This window comes from Sminthopsis crassicaudata, chromosome 1 (assembly GCF_048593235.1).
Source record: "Sminthopsis crassicaudata isolate SCR6 chromosome 1, ASM4859323v1, whole genome shotgun sequence".
NCBI lineage: Eukaryota > Metazoa > Chordata > Mammalia > Dasyuromorphia > Dasyuridae > Sminthopsis > Sminthopsis crassicaudata.
The window spans coordinates 354,662,320-354,685,641 of NC_133617.1; the positions used below are offsets into that span (position 1 = coordinate 354,662,320).

Below are 23,322 nucleotides of genomic sequence, written 5' to 3' on the forward strand. Positions count from 1 at the left end.
CCTAAGAAAACTTATGAGACTTTCCCCCTATCTGTATCAAGTTAGTGGCAAAATAGAGATCAGAGTCCAGATTTTCAGATCTTGGCTCCATGTTCTTTCTCTTCTTTAGCATCGAATCCCTCACTGATGGGGAAAGTGTAGCATCTAGGGAGGCATTTAAAATTCTTGTTTTTTTAAGCTATAAAAGAAGTGGGAAAGGGTCTGTCTGCAAGTACTTTGTTTCTATTACCTATTGAAATTTGACATAATGTCTTGGTGGTTCCCCCTTAATATTCCACTGTATATGGAGTCTGACTATTTTCACCATCTAATGTGACAGGTTGGGAAGATTAAAAAGAGGAGCTAAACTAGCAGCAGTTGGGGATGAGGGAAAGTAGCACATTTATGAATAATTTCAGCTGAATCCTAACCACACAGAGCTCCCTGGACAGGACACATTCATTATCTCATTCACCGCGACTTCTGCAATATTAGTGATTTGTTACCGAATCAATTATTAATTCATACAGGGGGGAATGAGGCTCTGTCACTTAACTCTTCACTGTATGTCTAGTTGGTGGGGAGAATTGAGGGGGGGGGTAAGGCATGTTGGGAAGAGGGAATGTTTGAGTTTGACCTTCATCCCCTTGTCAGATGACATTTGATTCAATTGAATTTCACTCCACAAGAAATTACTAAATGCTTACTATATGAGAAGTATTTTGGGATAAAAAACATTCAACCCCTCACATTGTCCTTGCCCTCAAGAAGCTTGAATACTAATGGGACATAACATCCTTCCCTCTCTGCCCTCATCACTAAGGAGATAAGCCAGAAGGCAAGTTATGTGTAGAAGGTGATAAGAGGGTCTGAGGATTTAATGGAAGTAGAGATTGAAAGATAAAGTCTCTCAAGACCTGACTGGAAAGAAGCTTTGCTCATCTAAATAGTGTGATGGACTGCAAAGATTAATTATTGAAATTTATTGATGTATGTACATATGTAGTTATGGATATTCCTTCTTTCTTTCTTTCTTTCTTTCTTTCCTTCCTTCCTTCCTTCCTTCCTTCCTTCCTTCCTTCCTCCCTCCCTCCCTCCTTTTCTTCCTCTCTCCCTCCCTCCCTTCTTCTCTCCCTCCCTCCCTTCCTTCCTTCTGGAGCCCATCTTTGAAGCCTAAATAGTTAGATTGCTTTTATCCTTTTTAATTCTTTCATCTCTCTACTCTGAATCTTATCCATTCTTCAGAGTCCAGTTCAACTCACATGTTCCACAAAATCTGACCACTCTAGCTCATCTTGCCCTTTTTTTCTCTCTTACTTCTTTAGGTACAAGTACCTCTGGATACTCTATAGGTCCTTAATTATTCTCTGATAGTCTTATTGTGTGCATCTAAATTCCCTAACTAATTGTAAACTCCTTAAGGGCAGGAACTGTGCCTCCTTCTCCCTTTTCATAACACAGGCCAGCACAGGACTGGGCACACAACTAGTGCTGATAATATATGATAATAATAATGATGATAAATGATTGGACTTCATTAGTCTGCAACTTGTCACAAGGATGTTTGATTTATTTACTGACCACATCAACCTCACTATCTCTCCCCTCTTCACTAAGAAAGGATGGAATACATGTAATGAATTGGTGGGTTTTCACTGGGCAATTTGAACATTATTTGGTCCAGGAAAAGCTGTCTCCCAGCTTAAATACCAGATTTATGCAACTCATGGAAAAATTGAAAGCTTAGAAGGAAGGAGAGAAGGAAAAGGCAGGCAGGAAGGGATAAAGACAGGGAGAGAGAAGATAAAAGGAAGAAAAACTGGGAAGTATAAGAAAGTATAAGTAAAAGAAGGAAGGAAGGAAGGAAGGAAGGAAGAAAGAAAAGAAAGAAAGAAAGAAAGAAAGAAAGAAAGAAAGAAAGAAAGAAAGAAAGAAAGAAAGAAAGAAAGAAAGAAAGAAAGAAAGAAAGAAAGAAAGAAAGAAAGAAAGAAAGAAAAAGAAAAGAAAACCCCTTTCTATTATTTGAGGCCACCCATAAATCTTGGTAAGACTGCAGAGTTGCAGCTTTCTTCTCATAGTTTATAGACAGAGAACTTGCTGACTGAGCTGAAGTGTGGAGGAGGTAGGAAGGCTGAAAAGCTGGGGTTTAAGGAGAGATGGGTGGGGGGAGGATGGTAAATGTGTCCATCTATCAGGGGATAGATCCAGATGTAAGCCTTGGGAGCCTCAGCTCAGAAGGAGAGAAATTTTTGTGAATTTGTTTTAGAGCAGCTGAGATGGAATAAACAATACAGAGATGTCCGGACTGACTCCTTCCATTCCTCATGGTTTAGATGCCTTTTAATTGCATATTTGGGAATAGGAAATTAAGGATCAATTTTTCCTCTACTTTTATTCTATTCTACTTTGCAATTCCTTGTTTCTTTTAGCTGGATCTTGTTGAGGCTGAGCTTTAGAGATCAAAGATATGTCACCTCTTGTTGGTCATTCTCCTCTTCTCCTTCAATCCCATAGCATGGCCATCCAAAAAAGATAGACATACAATAACTACTCAGTAAAGTGTATTACAAAAAAAAAAGATTCTCTATTCCCTATAATAGATTCACAAGGATCTTTGGACTAGGAATTCATTTATATGCCCTTTTTTGTTTGTTTGTGTCTAAGCCATCTCTTATGGAAATGAGTTCCATAGGCTTATTCTTCACTATGAGACACAGTGAACAAAGTAGCTCAAATATGTTTTGGGCAAATAAGACCAGTGGTTACTACGCATTGTTAATAAAATCAAAGTTGTAGGCTTGGTCATCCTAAGAGAAAGTTATAGCAATACAGAGAAATCTACATTATCTTACAAGGTCCTGGGGGATACTAGATCCAGAACTGAAAGAGACCTTGGAATCTGCCAATTCCTATCTCCTCATTTGATAGATAAAGTCACTCACTGAAAGAGTTTTAATCACGCAATTATGGTCACAAAGATAGTAAACATCAGTGGCAGGATTTGAACTCAAAGCCTCTGACTCCAGAGCCAATGTTCTTTGCATTGTACCTCATGATCTTCAGGTATAGTTGGACCCTTCTTCCTAGAGGCAATATGACTCCTCATCTAGCCTTATTCTGATGCTAATCATGGACCAATCCATCCATAACTTTGTTCAAAGACCTAACCCTACTCTTTCTACAAGAGGATCATTTAATCCCACTTATGTCTTACCTATTTCAGTATTCTGCATATGATTTAAAGGAAGGGGTGACATTTTAATTCAACTTTCATATGGTTGTTTAGTAGTTTTAAGTCATTTTTGACTCTTCATAAGCCCATTTGAAATTTTCTCGGTAAAGATACTAGAATAGTTTGCCATTTCTTTCTGCAGCTCATTTCACATGGGAGGAACCTGAGGTAAACAGGGCTAAGTGACTTGTCCAGGGCCACATGGCCATGTGTCCAAGGTCAGATTTGAATTCAGAACTTCTTGACTCCAGACCTGAAGCTCTACCTACTGTGTCACTTAGCTGCCCATTCATTCATTTTAATATCCCCCAAAACAATTCATTCATTGATTTAAAATTCACTAAATATTAAGCACTATCTACATGGCAGGTATAACATGGAGATAAAAAGACAAAAAATAGAAACAGTATCTGCCTTCAAAAACCTTACTTTCTACTAGTAAAATCACATAAAACTGAATATATAGAAACTGTTCAATAGAAGTCTTAAATGTCTAAAATAAAACTTTGATTTAGTCACAGACTTATCTTTACTTAGAAACCTGGAAAATTATTTTAGTCACCAGGAGCATAGGACAAGAGTGTCATGCTAGGGAACTGTTCCCAATGATAAGGACTGAGCAATGAGCAAGTTTCCTATTGGTGTGGTGGATAGTAATTTAAAGCATTAACTTTTTTCGATAGATGATTTTGGTAAACAATCTGACCTAATGTGGACCTACTGAGCCCTTAAGTGCTTCTGTAACCTCTTCCCAACTGGTGAAATGATTTCAAAGCATGTATAACTATTTTCAATAAGTCTCCTGCCCTGGGATATCTATTCCTCCCCCCAAAAATGCCTCATTTAATGAATGTGCCTTTGGCATATTGAAAATTTACCTGTCTGTCCCCAGGAGGTTTTTCATCCCTGGAGAAACCTTCATTTAACAGTCCTTCTCTCTCCTGCCCCCCCCACTTCCCCTTATACACTCATAGTCCCCCCTTCCCTTGTTCTATACTCCATGGAACAGGAACATGGAAGGGTAAATGTGTGGTTGGGAAAGATGAGCAGTGCTGATGCCCAGCTCTGCTGGAGGTAATTACCGCTGTATAAATAAACCAGAGGGGGAACATCGTCTAAAAATCTAATTACTGTGCGGCACGGCAGGTTTCAACCTTGGTCAAGTACGGGCAGGTCTGATTTACGTCCCGTCATAAAATCCCGAGCATTCAGCAAGCCCTGCTCTCAATTCTGCTTTCCCTCTCCTTCTCCCTCTCCCTTTTCTTTTCCCAAACGGGCCAGGCCCTGCTTTCTTGGTCCCTCAGGACTCTCCATCTTCTACGCAGGCAAGAATCAATCCCTCATGGCCATGGCAATTGAAGGGTCAGTCACAGAACCATCTGACCCCCTTGTCAAGGGCAACAATGAATGACCTTCTAATAAACCTCTAAATAATCTATTAGACCTAGAGTCAGGGAATCTTTGGGCTGAAAGGGAATTTAGAGAGGAATCTGTCCAATTTTCTCATGAGTGCAAAGAAGACTGGATCAGAAGTCAGGAGATCTAGGGTCTACTTCTGGCTCTGCTGCTAATTTACTCTGTGATTTGGAACAAATGACATAACCTTCTGTGACTCAGTTTCCTTATCTATAAAAAGACAACCTTATATAACACTTTGTACAAATTATCTTGTCTGGTATGAACTAAGTAAGTTTTTCTACTCTTATTTTCCAGACAAGAAAACTTATCTGGATCAGTTAAATTATTTGTCATCACACAGTTTTAAGACAGTAGAACTCATGTTCAGACCTTCTTAATCCAAGTTTATTGTTGTTTTTGGTTGTTATTGTTATTGTTGTTATTTTCTTTGACTCTAAGATGCTACCTACCTGCCTTACCTGTTTTATAGGACTGAGAGAATCATATGAGAAGAGTATTTGTAGTATTTATATTATTCTCTAATTGTTTAACTATATATATATATATATATATATATATATATATATATATATATATATATATCTTAGATAATAAATCCCTTGAGGATAAGAAGCTTCTCTTAGATTTTGCATTTCTTAAAGTGCTCAGAATGTAATAAGTGTCAATTCAATTCAATAACCAGTTGAATGACTAATTTGATGCTTAGATCTTCCACAAAGATTCTTGCATGATTAAGAACAGGCAGTTACTTTTAGGGTCATATCTGGGACAAGAGCAAATAGTGAAGCCAGTCCTGAATGGTTGTTTTTTTTTTTTTTTTCAAACCATTGGCTTTAGTATTGCAGGAGTCAATGTGCCTTTAGCATGATTGAGCCAAAGCAATGAAATTATGGGCAAGAGATAGATCTCATTTTACTCATAAATTATGGTAAAGTTTATAAAATGTATTTTATTTTGCATTGAAGAAAATGTATTTCTTTTATTATGGGAATTTTAAACTTCCTTTTATTTTATTATTTGGGCTCAAGGTCATTACTCTTACAACTTTTGGGTAACTAAAACCCTGTCTCCTGTTAATATTAACCTCACCTGACTAAAATGTGACTTAGGGAATAATAATGTTAAAGGAAGATCAAAGCCATTTCTCCTAATTGAGAGGTTGTTGGGTTGGCTGAAACCTGACCCATGGGATCTGAAAATTTACTTCAGCCCTTAAGCATTCCTTAGATAAGAAGTCAGAGGAAGATTCTTAGCGGTCTCCTTGGAAACATATAAATCCCTTTTCTCTTTTTTAGCCTATTTGTGAGCCCTTTAAATGTAGTTTAATCTATAACTTGACTTGGTTTACCTATAGAGTTTGTTTAACTAAGTTTGTGTCCTTAGAGGATGTATGAGATTATGACTTTGCTTAATTAGATTTGTTCAACTTTTATGATATTTGAAAGAAGCATGGAATTATGAATCTGTCTTTCTTCAACTTTTATGGCCTAAGAGGAAAGTACATGATTGCAATATGTAAAAGAATTATTTCTCTGTCATCCTGACATAATTTTGTCTATAAGAGGCCTTGTTAGAATCCTAATCTTCATTCAGGTTTATTTTTTTTTGTCTGAGAGATGAACCAATATTTAAACATAATAATAAAATCTAGATTTTTCTTCTCTCTATAATTTCTGCATTGGGGTAGATTTATTTCAGTAGCAATTATTTACCACAAGAACTCAAAAAGGAGATATTTCTCTCACAATACTTCAGAAGGGTGCTATGTTCTTTTGGAGTCCACATGTCAAAAAATGTCTGTTGGGGTTAAACAAGATTCTGATGAGGGCAGTTATAATGTCCTCATGGCTGGGAATGGAGTGGTGGTGGAGTGGGAAGGACCAGGTCATGGACTGAAATGGGGAATGGATTGAATTGAGGAGTTGGAACCAGGGAAGGACAGGGAAAGACAGAAATTCATGTCATTAGGAAGTTGATAAAAAAGAAGGACTCCTAAGCATTAGGAAGTGAAATCCCTAGAAACTGAGAGGACCTAGCAGTAGGAGGCCCAGCCTCAAGATCTCCTTCGTCCCCAAGGAGTACAATCCTGGGAACAATTCATTGAGAAAAATGTCCAGGAAGTGGGTAGAGATATCTCTTAAGAAGAAAGTCTGAAGTGCTCATGGAGTAGTCCATGTACTAGAGGAATAGGAAGGTTTCACAGAGGAGATGAATCTTGAACCCCAAACTGAAGGATTTTGTACTGACTTGACAAAGAATCAGGAAAAAGGCAAAATATTTTTATAAGGGTTTTTGTAGTGGTTATTACATGGGGTATCACCAAAGTCTTATTACAATTTTAAACTCTAGTGGATTGAAACTACTCTAAGACTTTTGGGACACCCTAAATTATTAATTCAATATTACTATGTAGACTGGCATCATACAGTTTTCCTTTTCCCACCACCGTAATAATAGGGTATTGGACTAAGAGTCAGTAAATCTTGGGTTTGAATGTGACTTAAGTAGCCATGTGACAGGAGGCGATTCACTTAATATTTCTGGGTCTCAGAAATCTATTATCTATCTATTAAGAAAAATAAGAGAATTGGCCTTGCATAGTTTTCTATATGCTGGTTAACTTAATTTTTTAAATGAAGCTATTAGACTCAACCTCCAAGGTCTTTTCCATCTCTAAATTTCTGATCCTATGAAATGGGTGGTGTAGTAGACAGAGTGTTTGGAGTCAGGAAGACTCATCTTCCTGAGTTCGAATCTTGCTAAGTGTGAACCTGGTCAAGTCACTTCACTCTATTTGCCTCAGTTTTCTAATCTGTGTAATAAGGAGAAGGAAATGGCAAACCATTCCAGTATCTTTGTCAAGATAAATGGGGACAGGGAGAGTTAGACATGACTGAAAATGAACAATAGCAATAACAATATGTACCAAGCATTGTGCCAGGGACTACAGAGAAAAGCAAAAGCCCTTACCTCCAAGGATATTACATTCTAAGAAGAACAGGGAGAGCTCAGGAGAGTAAGAATGGGTATACACTTAGATTATCACCATAGGGAAAGGCTACTAAGAATTCTTCAGGACTTTCTTTTCAGAGAAGTAAAGTTAGGAGAACACTTTCCCCTGTGTTCCTGTGTCACCCACTTCTCCCTTTTACTGCCCCACTGTGTATTTTTACTCCTTTACTCCTTGAGCACTGAATAATGCAGACCAAGTTGATATTTTCCCAGGGAATTTTCCCAGAATTAATTCTAAGAAGAGATTGAGTGCTAACCTATCAACCAATGAACAGTATTTTTAGTGAGAATGGACTTGTCAGCAGTTCTTCCATCCTCAAACTTTAATAGGGATACCCCCACTTAGGGAAGCTAATCAGATAGAGGCCATTCCCATTTTCTGATAGGTTATGTCGATGAACCGTTAAAAAAAATCTTAAATCCATCAGATAAATTGATTAAATTCTTCCTGTATTCAAGGAACATTATAAGGCTCCTTGGGAGATACAAAAAGATAGGATATGGATGCTACTCTCAGAGTTTACAATCCTAGACACACATAATAATATAATTATCCAGAAAAGAAATTGGCAAGGATCAAATTCCATGTGGACAATAAAGGCAGCAGGAACTCAGAAGGAAGGTAAATCATATGAACAAAGGTTGGGAATATACATGGACCATATATGTGCTTGTGGTGGGGAGGATAAAGGGAGACAAGGAACAGACCAGTCTGGCTGCAGCTGAAGATGCATGGAAGGGAATGTAGTGAAGTATCAGGTTGGAGAAGTAAAGGAAGTTTCTTAAAGTCAGGGTCTGTCTTTTTTTCTTTCTTTGTAACCTGAGCACCGCCATGTGTAGAGTATCTGGCACATAGCAGTGCTTAATTAATGCTTATTATTGAGGGCCTTGATCACTAGAAAATAAATGTCTCATTTTGAAAGGGACATGAAATTAGGAAACTACTATGGCTTTTAGAGCAAGGGAGTAACAGGCATAGAGGTCTGCTATAACAAAGTATGATATTGGTTGTTCAGGGTGAATGAAGGATATGGAACAGGGAAGAAGGCGTAGAGCTGGGAGAGAAGCAGTGATGAAGAAGGGAGCCAGGAAAATCATGGTATAAATCCTGCCTCTTGCACTTTCTAGCTATGTAACCATGGACAAGTCACTTAACCACCCCTCTCAGTTTTTTCATCTATAGAATAGGGGTATGACACCTGGACCTCATAGGGTAGTATACAAAAAGTATTTTGCAAACCTTATGCTGTTGTAGAACTGCATTATTATTGTTATTGACATTTTGTTCTTCTTCTTATTATTATAATACAGACGTGGTAGATTAGGGTGGTAGTGATAGAGACAGAAAGGAAAAGTTGCTCATTCAAGAAAGTTTGGAGGGAAAAGCAACAGTCCTATAACAATCATATCAGCCATTAACTAGCTGGGTGACACTAGGCAAATCACTCAACTTATATATGCCCTGGATTTCTCAGTGGTAAAATGAGAGGCTTGAACTAAATAACTTCTGAAGCTCCTCCCAGCTCTAAAATACATGATTCTTTGATCTACAGCAGTGGTGTTCAATATTTTTTTAAGGATCCCTTTATACTCTTAAAAGTTATTGAGGATTCTCCAAAGAGCTTTTGTTTATATGCATTATATTTATCAATATTTACTTATTAGAAATGAGAGCATCTTAGTATTAAAATGAAAATAGTTTTTATTTTCTAGATCTCTGGAGAGCTTGTGGATCCCAGACCACACTTTGAGAATTGCTCATTTATAGTTCTGATTTATAACCCTCTTTAACTAAACTAAGAGGGGCTTTTATGCTCACAGATGCAGGGTAGAAAAATGAGGAAGGAAGTGGGTTAGAGAGAGAAGGTATGGAAAGTGAGGAGACCTGACAGTATCTAAAGGCTGCACGGAAGGAGTTCTCAAGCTAGCTGTCATGTTTCTGGTAGAGCGCAGAAATAGTATGCTTAGGTTCTAGATGTAAATACCCCTCAAAGCTCTGCATTAGAACTGTCATGGATGATGTCCTGATCCCCAGAAATTCTTTCTGCTAGGTAGGCTGGTAGCATCCCAAGGGGGTCTGCTGATCTTTGGTTGGGGCTGCTTTCAAGTCTGTCTCCTCAGCTTCAGCCTTCCACTAGAGTGAGGACTTAACTTATTATAGGTTTGCTTAGTTGGAATTTTTTTCTTTTCTTTTTTTCCCTTTTCTATCTTTCATTTTTTTTTTTTGCTTCATTTGTTTTGAGTCAGCATATTGTGGGCACTGCCTGAACTTAAATCCTGCTCCTTGAGTCCAGCGTTAGCTGGAACTGGCTCCTCATTTTCCCCCATCCTTGCGTATCTCAGAACAGTTGGCAGTTCTGTCCTTTCTGCTGTAGCCCACTTTATACATTTAAGAACATTTGAATGACTCTTGTTTCACTTGCTCCTCAAGGCAGCCCCTTGAAACAGACAAAACATGTACCCTGACACTATTTACACCCTCTCCAGATCTGTGACTTCCCAGTGGGGAACTTCCCTCCACCGATTCAGATCAGCTACTCATGTATAACTTATAGATTCAGAGGACTGTAAAATGTAAAAAAAATAATAAGTACATAGAGATAAGACTTGCACCAAGAGCCTCCTAATTTTATGTATCATTTTCTAAGCACTATGCAGTTTTACAGATATGGAAATTCTAGGAGCTTTTTTACTTCCTAGGCACCAAAGCATGCTTTTACCCACTACAACTGAGGTCATGCTTCCTAGACTTGCACACTTTCCATCACACTCTCAAAATGGGAAGTCTCTTTTTATATTGTCCACACCGGATCTCTGCTCATCCATTCTTCTATCTCCAGGTAGGAGAGCACTTAGGTCTGCCATTCCAGACATGTGAGTCTCTGTCATATTAATAAATGCAATAAAACGTTATGATTACAGGCCCAAGTAATTCATAAAACCTCTTTCAGGAAGCTTTTTCCTAGCTATTTCAGCCCCCACTCATCTCTGCCTTCTCGGAACTCCTTCAGCACTTAAGAGTCTGAACTGCACATTTCAGAGCTCAATCACACACAGTCCTTTATTGTTCTCAGTCACTCCCCAAGGGCAGGGACTAAATCTCCCCCTACTCGCTTCTTCTGTATCCCCCACAGTACCTAGCCCACACAGATGGGCAAATCTTAAAGCACTATAGAAATGTAAGCTATTATTTCCTCCTAGCCCCTGCTGCTCAGCTCAGAGCTTTGTGCATAGTAGGAACTTAATAACCCTTATAGAACTGGGGGATCAATTTCCTCAGCAAGTCCTTTTTATAAAGGTAGACTTAATATCTAGGATGAACTCTCTCTTTACCTCTGGCTAACAGGATCCCACCAGCTTCCTGCTGCTTCCTTACAGAAAGCTTTTCCCTCCCCTTCTCACCTCCCTAGTGATTAGCATTCTCTTCCTCTTCGAAATTACTTTGTAACAAGTTCACTGTGCATGTATTGTGCCCTGTTCATAGAATGTAATCTCTTTGAGGTCAAGGACAATTTCACTTGTATTTGTCACTTTGTCATCAATGGTGGTCTAGAAATGTTTGATAAATTGAATTTCATCTAATCTGTATCTGAATTAGGCACCTATCAATCAACCTTTCTTCCCTGTTGCTCTCAACCTGGTGAGTTGGGGTGTTCCCAGGTGTCTGCATTGGCTCAGGGTCCATACTCATGCTTCTTTAGTGCCCCCCAGGTTTAGAGGAATGAGTACTAAAAGTGGAGAGGTCCTTCCTGGAGCTCTCCTTTTCAATTGCACTGGCTGAACTTAATCCCATCCCTCTTGGTGGCATAGAGTAATGAAAGAGAGCTAAATTCTTGTCAAAGGCTATAACTACTTTAATTCCCCTAGAGATCTTATATATTGGAGGTTATAGGTCCTGAGATTCAGAATAAAATCCACAACCTTATGCAAGAAATTTTATTTCTTGGGACCCATTTCCTTGCCTGTAAAATAATAATAATAACAATTATTACTTGACATTTAGATTGCTCATTAAGGTTTGCAAAGAATTTTACATACATTGCCTTATTTGGTCTTCATAAATAAGAGGAAGGTCCTATTCTTGTCATTTTAGAGATGAGAACATTTTGATGGGTTATACTATAAGGAAGATGGAATAGATGATCTCTAAGATCCCCCTATAGCTCTGGCATGTTATGATTCTCACTTCTTTGGAGTGAAATGGGCTTTCATTTTATTTCATTCAGCTTTGTTATTACAAATGGGCTTTCATTTCATTCAGCTTACAGAATACAGCTTACAGCTGAAAGAATAGCACCTCTGGAGTCACCAGTCCTGGATTCAAATCTCACCTTTGATACTTACCAGTCTTTAGTTTCCTCATCAAAGGGATGATACTGGATGACCACTGAGGAGGACCTTTTCAGCATTAGATTCATAAATCTCTGACTTTTAAGAGTTTTGAATTTATACTTCCATCTATCACTTTCTAATTTTAATTAGGGGAAAGAAAGCAAAATGGGCTTTCAGTGCAGTGGTTCACAGCTTCCTTTGAAATTGAGTAAACTGAGTCAGAAGGGTTAGGCAACTTGACTTGCTCAAGGTCACCCAGCAAATCAATAGCACGGTCAAGACTAGAACCCAGGTACTCTGGCTCTACTGACCTCCCTCCCCTTGCTAGCTATAATCAAAGTTATGGGAACAGATCAGGAGGCAGAAGTGGGGTGAAAGGGTTTGGAGTCACGTCTGCTTCTGCTACCATTTTGGCCCATTAGGAAAAACAGCTGCTCTACACCTGACCTCCCTCCTTCTTGGCCCTAGCAGCCAGGGAAACAAACAGGATATTTATCACCTGATCACCTGAGAAGGCAGCGCCTGCTGCCTTCTCTTTCTCTATCCCTCCCCCCTTCCCTCCACCCTGTAACATTTACTCCAAACCTCCAGCCTCATTAAACCCAGCACTCAGAAGGCAGAGCCAGCAGGGCAGGTCTGGGAAATGAGAGGGGGAGGAAGTGAGGTGTTTGGGAGACTGCAAAAAGTGGGAGGATGGAGAGCACAGGGAGGAGCTGTGTAAAATGACTGACTAAAAATGGGGGAGGTGGGTTAACTGGGATAGAGACCATCTTACTTCTTCAGAAAGTAGGGAAGGGGGGGATCTGGAACCATCCCACTCCCTTCTTAAACTGCTTCATTTAATTTCATGCTTATGAATAATCTATCTCCTAGCCTTATTTCTCCAGTGGAACGGATACACAATTAAGCTCCTGCCTTATTTCTCCCACAAAAATAACACAGAGGTCACCTCACTTCCTTATTTCTCCAATGGAGTGGGTTCGTGGTATGTGTTCTATGCATACCTTATCACATCTTTATTTTGCTAATAGGAAGAGCCCACAAACTGTGCCCCTTTCTTATTTCCCCAGTGGAATAAAATATACAGCATCTCCTTGCCTCTACTTTCAACAAAAATTATGTATAAGCCATCTAACTCTTTCTCATTATTGTCACCGGAGTAATTTTTTGCTAGGCCATGAATAACACTCATGCCGTGCTAAAAATCTAGTTATGGTTGAGTTGTGAAAATTTGTGTTCAAATGAGAGTATAATTGGTGAGATGAAAACTTGCCAGCAAGTATCCAGTGGAGTGCCCTAGGGATCTATATGTGGCCCCAGGTTAACCTAGGATGATAGAATAATAGATTTTTAAAAATCAACGACTTGCATCTTTATCAAATTGCAGATGACATAAAGCTAGGAAGGATAGGTGATAACTTGGAAAGAGGGTATCAGTTAGCAGGCCAACAGATCTTGAAAACTGGGATAAATCTGATAAAATGAAATTTAATAAGGATAAGTGCATAATCCTACATGGGTTTAAAAATAGTCTTCACAACTTTAAGAAGGGATAAGCATGGTTAGACACCAACTTCTCTGGCAAAAAATTCAAAGACTTTTACTGGACTTTTAAATCTAAGATGAATAACACTGTGATGTGGTACGCACAATTCCTGATGAGACATGGGCCTTGGTCAGACCTTGTTATTGTTCAGTCATTTAAGTTGTGTTTGACTTTGTGATTCAATTCAAAGTTTTCTTGACAAAGATACTGGAGAGGTTTGCCATTTCCTTCTCCAGCTCATTTTACAGAGGAGGAAACTGTGAAGTAGTCAGAGTTAAGTGACTTGCCTAGGATCACACAGCTAGTAAGTATCTGAGGTCAGATGAGAACTCAGGAGGGTTCTTGATTCCAAGTCTATTCCACTATGTGACTTGGTCAGATTACTGGGTTCAGTTCTGGCCATCATATTTTAGGAAGAACATTGATTAGAGGGGGAAACTGTACCAAAAAAGGTAACTGAGATTATGCCCTCTGAGGGTCAATTGAAAGACTTGGAGATGTTTACCCCCAGAGAAGAATTCTCAGGGAAGACATGATAGTCACCTTTAAATATTTGAAAGGCAGTCATGCATGTGGAAGAGGTAGTAGACTGCTTCTGTTTAACTACAGAGGGATGAATTAGCATTACCAACTAAAAGGGGGAAAACACTTAACAACTATATTTTGGCTACAGAACCATGTGAGTAGGAAATACCTTGGCAAAACCTATTAGTCTTGAAGCCAGGGAGTCTAGGAATAAGCAGTACTCTCAAGATGGGGGTGAGGGCATATAAGGCCATTTCTAGTGGGAAATTGAGGAATTACACATGATGTCATACAACTTGAGAGTTGAAAGGGACCTTGGCAGAAACAAAATCTATTTTAATGCTGGAAAAACTGCCCTGCACATCTAACTTTTTTGATACATTATTTCATATTATTTTAGAAGCAGGAAAATGTCACTAACATTGACATGTTCTCATGGGACACCTATATACACTGCACAGAATGGCTTAGACAATGTTGATTTAGGAGAATAAGGGACCATGGGAGTAAAGAAAACATTGTTGTGTTTAATCATAAATGGGACTTACCTCTTTTACTATCCATGAGTTTGTGTTGCGTTATAGGTAAATGAAATTAATAAAATTGTCTTTCTTTAAAAAGAAAAAGGGACTGTAACAAAGGAAGATACATAAAAGTAGAATAGCTGGCTTTGGGATCTAATAGATTCTCCTTCATTGGAGGCTTTTACAAAAAAGCTGGATGGCCAATTGCCTCTTTGAAACAGTATGAGAATAATGTTATAATTTATAACAATGTTGTAGAGTCTAGTGCTAGGGGGATGATTGAGATTTATTCTGAAGTTCTCCAGGTCCTCAGACTGCATTATGAAGCTTGAACCTGGTATATGGAAAGGATCTGAGTCTGCCCTTAGATGACTCATCTGTAAAGTGAGAGTTTGGGACTAATTAGTTTCTAAAGTCCCTTTCAGTTTGAAATACTTTGATTTTGCAAAATCCCTTCTCATCCCCTAGATTGCTCCATTGCTGATACATTACCATTCTCCAAAGGTGGCAGTTCCCCTTGCAATCTAGGCAATTTGGGGGTCGGATGGGGAGAGGTGGAGTTGTGAATCTATGCTAGTGAGATACAAACAAACATGGGCCCTCCACAAGTTTGCCATTCTTAATTCCCTGCCATCTTCTCAAGAATCTCCCACTCAGCTACCTCTGTTTTGTCTTCTCCTTGTTTCCTTTCAGTGACTTTCATTAAGTGACTTCCAGGCTTCCATGGCAATCAGCAGAACCTAGAATCATCTGTCTCCAGAGCTGCTGTTTTGTTTGAGCTGCTTCTCTGTCCCCCAGTCCCCAAATTGCAGCCTTCATCCTTTTCTTTTCCATTTTCCCTTACACGAAAACCCAATTTTCTTTCATTACTGAAGAAATAAATTTTAGGCTAGATTTCTACCTAGACTTTTTCCTCCTACCAACCTCATCTTTTCATATTCTTATTTGAAAGCTCATGGGCCACCTCTCCTAGGAAGCCCTTCTAGATTGATTTGTCTATTTTTCATCCTGCCCTACCATTCAACTCCTTCTATTCCATACCCTCAGGGACTGTTTGCTGCTTCAATCTAATTCTTTGGGTTCTTCATGGGTCAGCCTCATTCTAGCCAATTAAACTGGGAGTCTCCTGAGTACAGGAAACATCTCTCTTCTCCCCAGCATACAGGTCACATGTAAAGTTCTGTTCTACCCATGGGTCCCTAATCAATAGTTATGGTTAATTTCAGCCACTAGTAGAATAACCTAGGAACACATGCATAGGGAACCTAAAAGAGAAGCATTGAGTCAGGGAGTAATAAGATTTCAGGGGGATTAATCAAGGAAGATTTCTTGGAGTGGCTAGCTTTCTAAGAAACATTTTGAAAAAGTGAGGAACAGAGAGGAAAGGGATATTCTTAGATGGGGAAGTGGTTTATGTTGACATGAAGAAACACACACATATCTAATGTAATCTCTTAAAGTGGCCTCTCAACACAAAGTACTCTCATATTATGCCTGCCTGAGATGGCTAGTTTTATAGAGAGGAAAGGAAGAAAGGAAAGGAGCCAATGTTTTTAAGTGCCTACCATGTGCCCATCATTGTGCTAAACATTTTATAAATAATCTCATCTAATCCTTGGTTCGAACATTATCCCCACTTTATTTTGGGGAAACCTGGACAAAGAGATTAGGTGACTTGGCCAGAGTCTCACAACTAATAAAGAGTCTTTCGGACTCCAGACTTCACCTAGCTGCTCTCCCATGGGAGGTGATGGAAAGAATATTTGCTTTCCAGGTTAGAAATTATACTTTTTAAGGATGTTTACCTATAATTTTATGGGCTTTAACAAGAAGACTGTGAATCTGATCCTCCATGGCTAAGGCAGTATTCAGTGGCTATTACAAAACAATATTTGATGAGCTGTCATTTATATGGCATGCTAACTCTCCCCAGCTGTTCCTTAGCCAGTCTTAACATGAGTATTGGCAATATAGATCAATGTTACTTTCTCTGTGGTTAAGAAAACTGAAGGTCTACAAAAGTCCTAAGGCAATGGTTTCTTTTACCCTATCTTAATTTTCCTGTATCTTTTCACATTCTCTTTTTCTCTTGACACAAATCCAAATTCTACTTTCTGGCTGTTAAGTATCCTTCAAATTGTTTCTTCCTACAAAAATTCTCCTTTTGCTCCAATCAATGAAAAGACCAAAGAAATTGGGATTTTATAAGATTATAAAGCTTGAGCTAGAAGGATACCTGTGTTGCTTGCTATACTCCCCTAGTTTGCTAGAACCAAATTAAAATTTAATTGGGAAGTATTTAACAAAATAAATAAAAATATAAAAGAAGATAAAAAATGTGAATGTGTTTTTCCTAAATCAATATGCAGTCCACAGGAACCTCTGTGTATAGTTTAGTGGCTTCCTGTTTCTATTACAGTTTGACACCACTGATCTAGGCCAAACCCTAAATTTTACAGATAAGGAAATTAAGGCCCAAGGAGGTTACCTTACTTGCCCAAGTTGACAGTAAGTGTAAGTGACACTCTATAAGTGTCAGAGAGGGGAATATATCTCAGATTCCTTTTAACTCTAAAAGCTCAAGTCTCTTCATTATGTCATGATCATTTCTTTTTCTCTCCTCTCTCCTCATAGAACTGTAATATTCTCCTAATTCTCATCTACCTTTCTATCACTGGGAAAGCCTGCTCAGTAAATAGAGATTGGATGAATGAATATGAATGATCCATCAGTGAAATAATCAGCCCATTGATAATGGAAAGTTAATTACACAGGAAGTGAGTACAGCAACTCCACCTGAACATCAATTAGAGCCTTTCTGCTCTAAAGCAAGAAAAGATCTCTAGACTGGAAATTAGAAGTCCTACTTGCTGTGTGATCTCGGCAAAGTCACTTTTTAATTTGCGGCTTTAACTTCCTCATCTATAAAATGAGAAAGTTGAATGATGGCCTCTAAGGCCCATTCAATGATTCTAAGATCTTGTGATTCTGAAATTCTGCTCCAAGACATGGAACAAACTCCAAAGACAAAGATGATCAAGAAAGTCTGAGGAAAAGTTCAGGATGGAGAAACCTCCTTTTTTCCTAAATGTCCATTCAGGTTTATTTTTACATGATAAGTTGAAAGTAATTATCTAATCAAGTTATAAAGAAGAGGTAGAAGACAAGAAGAAGGAAGAGGAGAAGGTGGAGGAGGAAGATGAGGAAGAGGAGAAGAAGAAGATTAAGTTACATTTTCACCAAGGCATTCCAATATATTTTGTAATTAACTTAGTCAGAATAGGGATTGCATGCTCAGGAAAATTTATGAAATAAATTACTGGGTTCCTCCCAAGAGTTCCTGAAGGCTGATCCATAGATTCCGTTTCTGAAAGTGGAGGAGGCAGAACAAGTGCTCTAGCAAAAGAGTGAAGAGTCCTTTGTATCACCACAATTTAAAGGCATTTGCTATAAGAAAAATGAATTGTTCCTCTTCTGACAATAAACACTGAGCTCAGAATTATAGATTTAGATATGGAATATGCTTCTGAAGTCCAATCTCTGTACTTTACAAATGAAGGAACTGAGTCCCGTAGAAATTAAGTGACTTGCTCTGAGCTACATAGGTATTAATTGGAAGGACCAGAATAGTTGATATTTATAAAAGACTGTGAGTTTCACAAAGTTCTTTATTCATTTTCATTTGCTCATAAAATGATTCTATAATCTATGACTGATATCCTAAGAGGTAGGTGCTACAGATATGATCATCACTTCTATTAGATGGAGAAACTGAGGTTCAAATTGGTTAACATTTTAGTCACATCATTGTTAAATGTTAAATTTGATTTAAATGTAGGTGTCTTCTCCCTCCACCTCTATTTATCCTCTTAAAAAATAGGTCAGATCACATTGTTGGGCCCTAGCTTTAAGAGACAAGGGAAAAGGAACAAAATGGAAATATACTTTTCATAATTTTTATTTTAAAATATATATTTAAATATTTTTTTAAAACATCACAGCACTGCTTTATTTCTTTGCTTCTTCTATGAGATAGGGCAAGCATTATTATTTACATTTTACAGATGAGGAAACTGAGGCCCAAAGAGAAGTGATTTGTTCAAAGTTACACAAGTTAGTAGTGGAAGGACTAGGCTAAAAAAACAAATCTTTTGGCTTTAAATCCAAGAAGGCTTTGGATGAATCTTCAGAAAGAGATTCCTGGGCTTGAGGTTCAAACTTGCCTTTTGAAGATGTTGGTTTGAGGAAAGCCAGGAGGGCTTTTCAGATCCCTCTGTCAGAGCCAGGATAATATTGCTGGAAGTGTTATAGGACCAGGAATAATACTATTGCCCATAGGTTTTATTCTGTTTTTCCTATGTCTCTCACTCTAAAACAGCACATGACTTTGCAGTTAGTTTGCTTAAGTCTCAGCAAGAAAACCTAGTTCATAAAATCATCTTGTAGCTGGAAGGGACCTTAGAGAGCGACTAGTTGCCACGGTCAGCTTGGTTCCTGCCCCAGATCCTTGGCCCCGGGGCTTCCAAAGCTGCATCTGAGGAGGATGACATCGGTAACTATGGAAAGCCTTTCCTTGAAGGAAGACCCCAATGGTCCCTGAAGCAGATATTCCACCTGCAGAAAACTGAGAGCACTAGCTGTGTTTCTTTAGTTGGTCAGCAAGGAGAGAACAAGTCCTTTTTATGATTTGACCTCTTTCCTTCATTACTGAAGCTGATCTCAAGCCCCACAGTGCAAAACCATACATGAAATGAAACTCATAGAGAAGAGAGCAACCGGGGGCTGACCTGAACGTGTTGTCTTGTTTCCTTAAGAGTCTCATTAGCACACGTGGAAAACAATTTATCGGGCCATGTCGCATCGCCGCGTGCGGTTTGCTGCACATTAAATTCATTATTTTAACAGGTCAATGCCTCTGACAGATATTCATTTGCGGTAGATGAGCACCGTTGCTACTTTAATCCCCGCGGATTGCTTGGCTATCCCGAAAAGCAATACTAGGAACTCAGCGCCTTTAATCCGCCGTCAATCCAGACTCTGCTTACAAGTAATAAAATACTTATTGCAATGGACTTATACTTCCTTACAGGCACTGCTCGATCTGAGAAGAGTGCAGAATTAGACCCAGAGGAAGAGGGAGATTTCCCAAAAGCCAAGCAGGAGGCCTTTGCTCAGGTGCTCTGCCAACCCTCAACCCTGGTTCTGATGGGACCATCACAGGGTGATGATGATGAGGATGATAAATAGTAATAATAAAAATGACAGTAATTAGCATTTATATAATGCTTTAAAGTACATAAAGAATTTTACAATTATTATTTCATTTGATCCTTATAACACCCCGTGAATGTTATCCCCATTTAACAGAGGGTATAAACTGAGATTATGTGACTTGCCTAGAATCACACAGCCAGCAAGTGCAGGAGGCAGGATTTGAACTTCCATTTTTCTGACTCAAATCTAACACTCAATCCACTATCCTACCTAGTTGAATATTCTTTGAGAGGCCATGTTCAACTTCCCTGAGAATCTTGAACTCGTATCTTGAACTTTTTGCTGGGATCTAGTAGGACTCTTGTCATCCAGGAAAGTCTTCAAGCTTTGCTGACTGTTTCTGTTTTCAAGCTAGATCTCTGGTTAGGTATATGAGTATCCTATAGCTACTTCCTATGGATTAGAGATGGCTGAGCTAGGATTGGCCCTAAGAATCTCTCCTCCTAGATCCAAATCCTAACGTCTAGAATTTGGAGGAACATAACTGTGTCTCACCTCTCCATTCTCTTAGTGGGTATCTTACATCAAAACCTCATTCTTCTTTGACTTTATCTCTCTGTATCATTAGATCCATCTGATCTTACGTGCCAATTTCTCAGCCTTGAGGACATAACAACTCCCCTTCTTAAAATCTATCTTGTTCCTAATTTCACTTGTGAGGTGACACCTAGATTTCTACACCTCTAGCTATCATTTAAACATGGAGAGAAAGTAAGGAGATGTCATCCAACTTCTTAAACCTTGAGGTGGGTTGGAACTTTGGAGGAAAGGGAAGGTAGTAATGGTTTCAAGGATAGTCCATCTCCAGATTCTCTCTGATTTTGCTTTTCCAGATGGATTTAATAATAGTCTTATCTCCCACCCCCATATACATTTATAAATATACTCCTCTACACTCTATATTTTCTGTATTAGAAATATCTGTGCATGAAACTCGCATTATTAGGCTGGGGGTGGTGATGATATTAGTCTATGTGTGTGCAAACATCTGCTCACCTGAACATATTCACTGTACAAGCCCCCAGTTTTGTGGCTACCTGTCCCATGAACTGATAATTGGCGAATGATAAAGCAATTAGCCCCAGGATATTTGAAAATAATGAATGAAGGTCTCATTGATGTCAATATTCGAAAATACTAATTTAAGGCCTATTAGCTGAAACAAATTTTAATTAAACAAGGAATAATTGGGATGACAAGAGGAAAATAAAAGACTTGGTCAGTAGCTGAGTGATTACAAATGAAACAGAGAGGAGAAGAGGTCTGACTTGGCCCAAATATCAAGGCTACAGAGAGGGATTGTGAACCAAAAGAGTTTGGCTTAGGAAAAGGTTGAGGAATGGGGACAAAGACGATGAGGACACGAGAATTTGAGGAAACTAACTGGTCTCCAACTTTCTTCCAACTCTAATACTTCTATAACTTGTACATACATACACACACATATATGTATGTGTGCATGTGTGTGTGTGTGAATTTGTATGTAAGATGATTGTACAGATATCTCTTGTTGGGGATGTAGAGGCAGAGAAATATGTGGATCAATGAGATGTAACCATAGTATGAATTGTTTTGTTTTGTTTTTACAAATAGAGCAGAATTTATTGGTCTAAATTAATCTTTTACCTTTTCAAGTCCAGTCTTCAGAGTAATTTTAGAAGCTGTACAGAGTACCTTGTGATAACACCCCATTACAGACTACAAATCAATCAACAAACATTCAGTAAGCTCTTATTATGTGTCATGAACTCACTGGGCTAAGTGCTAGAGGCACTTATAATTTCTTGTTTGAGATCCAAAATGGGATTCTTTACCTTCCTTACCAAACTTGGCTTTAAATAAATTTGGCTATTTCTAAAGATCAAATCTACCCTCAAAGGGCACCATTGGAAATAAATGAATGAATTAATGAATGTCAAAAAACTATTTATTATGTACTTACTATGTGTTAAGAGCCAGAGATGCAAACAGAAAAATGAGCCAGTCTTTATTCTTAAGCATCTAATATTCTAATGGAGGAGATAGCATATCCAGAAGCTTTCAGCTGCAGGTCCTATGATCCTTAGGGTGTAGCTGCAAAGCTGATGGTAACACCTTTTTCTCTAAGGTCATTTCTACTTATAAAAATCATATTGTTTCTAATATTGAACCATTTGATAGTGCCTTCAAGGTCTTTCGTAGGTCTTTTTCTGAGTCTTGAGTAGCTGTATATCTAGGTCTTCAGGCAGTTGTGTCTATACTTGCAAGGATGCATCTCCACAGGTATTGCTCCCCAGAATGATGGCTGTGGACAATGGACTGGTCTTGGGTTTTCTACTTTGAAGTATGAAAGGAAATAGCAGTCAGGGTTGTGGTGTTGGTGTTTTGCCATGTCTGGCACAGCCCGCTTCCTCCCTCCCTATGCCTTGCTTCTTCATATAGGATCTAAATGCATTTCCCAAAATGGATAACTAGAGGATTTTTTAAAATTAAATTTTATCCATGAATTTTGCTATTTTCTATTACTTTTGTTTCCAAGTTTAAGTCTGAATCTCTTCCCTTGTAACAGAGAAACTAGTTAATCAATATTTTCCATGTCTTTGTTCTACTATTCTCAGGCTAAAAATTTATTATTCTCCAGGTCTTTCTTATGTCATTCTGAATCAGTTCATATAAGTCTTCCTATGTCTCTTTGAATTCTCCATATTCATCATTTTTTACAATACAACATAAGTTCACAATGCACAATTTAACTAGCTATTCTCAATCAAATGACATGTTTTGTTTCCAAAGTTTCTTTTTGTTTGTTTATTTGTTATTACAAAACAATGGTGTTATAGTTTGTTATATCTGGAACATGTCTTTCTATCTGTGAACTCCTACCAGTCCAAGCAGAAGTAACAATGTTACAATTTAAAGGAACAATTTACTTAATTTCCTCCAATAATTGTAAATTGTTTCCCCCCCTCTGAACCAATCACCACTCTGCCAATAATGTATTAGTATTCATGTCTCCCCATAGTATTTGCAACTTTAAACATGTTTTATTATCATTACCAATCTGATAGAGTTGTTTTAACTGACATTTTCCTTAGCGATTTGTTGTATTCTATCACATGGTTATTGATAGTTTGTATTTCTTCTTTTGAAAACTGCTTATATTATATGTCTACTTTTTTATCTTGAAGAATCAATTAGTAACAGTTGTTTGATTGTCATTGAGCATCAATCCAAGAAATGTGCACCTTCCTCAGAAAAGTCTTTTTTAATCATAATTTTTGTGTGTCTGGATATGTATGTGATAAGTATGACCAAATAGAGATCAGACTTGCTAATGAGTCTTAGCAAGACTCATTTGTTCATAAAGCTGCCTTCTATTCCTCTGAGGCTATGATGGGTTCTCTTCCCTTTAGTGATTAAAACCTGAACAAAATCATGTTAATCATTCAAAGACATTTATTTAATGTAAGGTGATAGAGCTTTTATCAGCTACCTTTCCT

The 23,322-nt window shown here is 38.3% G+C and overlaps 1 protein-coding gene and 1 long non-coding RNA gene across 2 annotated transcripts in view; both read right to left on the bottom strand.

The window, feature by feature from the left end:
- Positions 1-23,322, bottom strand: part of CELF4 (CUGBP Elav-like family member 4) — a 553,093-nt gene that overhangs the window by 307,130 nt on the left and 222,641 nt on the right.
- LOC141549598 (uncharacterized) overlaps positions 5,432-23,322 on the bottom strand; it is a 43,899-nt gene continuing 26,008 nt past the window's right edge. Inside the window, exon 2 of the long non-coding RNA XR_012484392.1 lies at positions 5,432-22,159. This is a non-coding gene — a long non-coding RNA (uncharacterized LOC141549598). The remainder of the gene's footprint in view (positions 22,160-23,322) is intronic.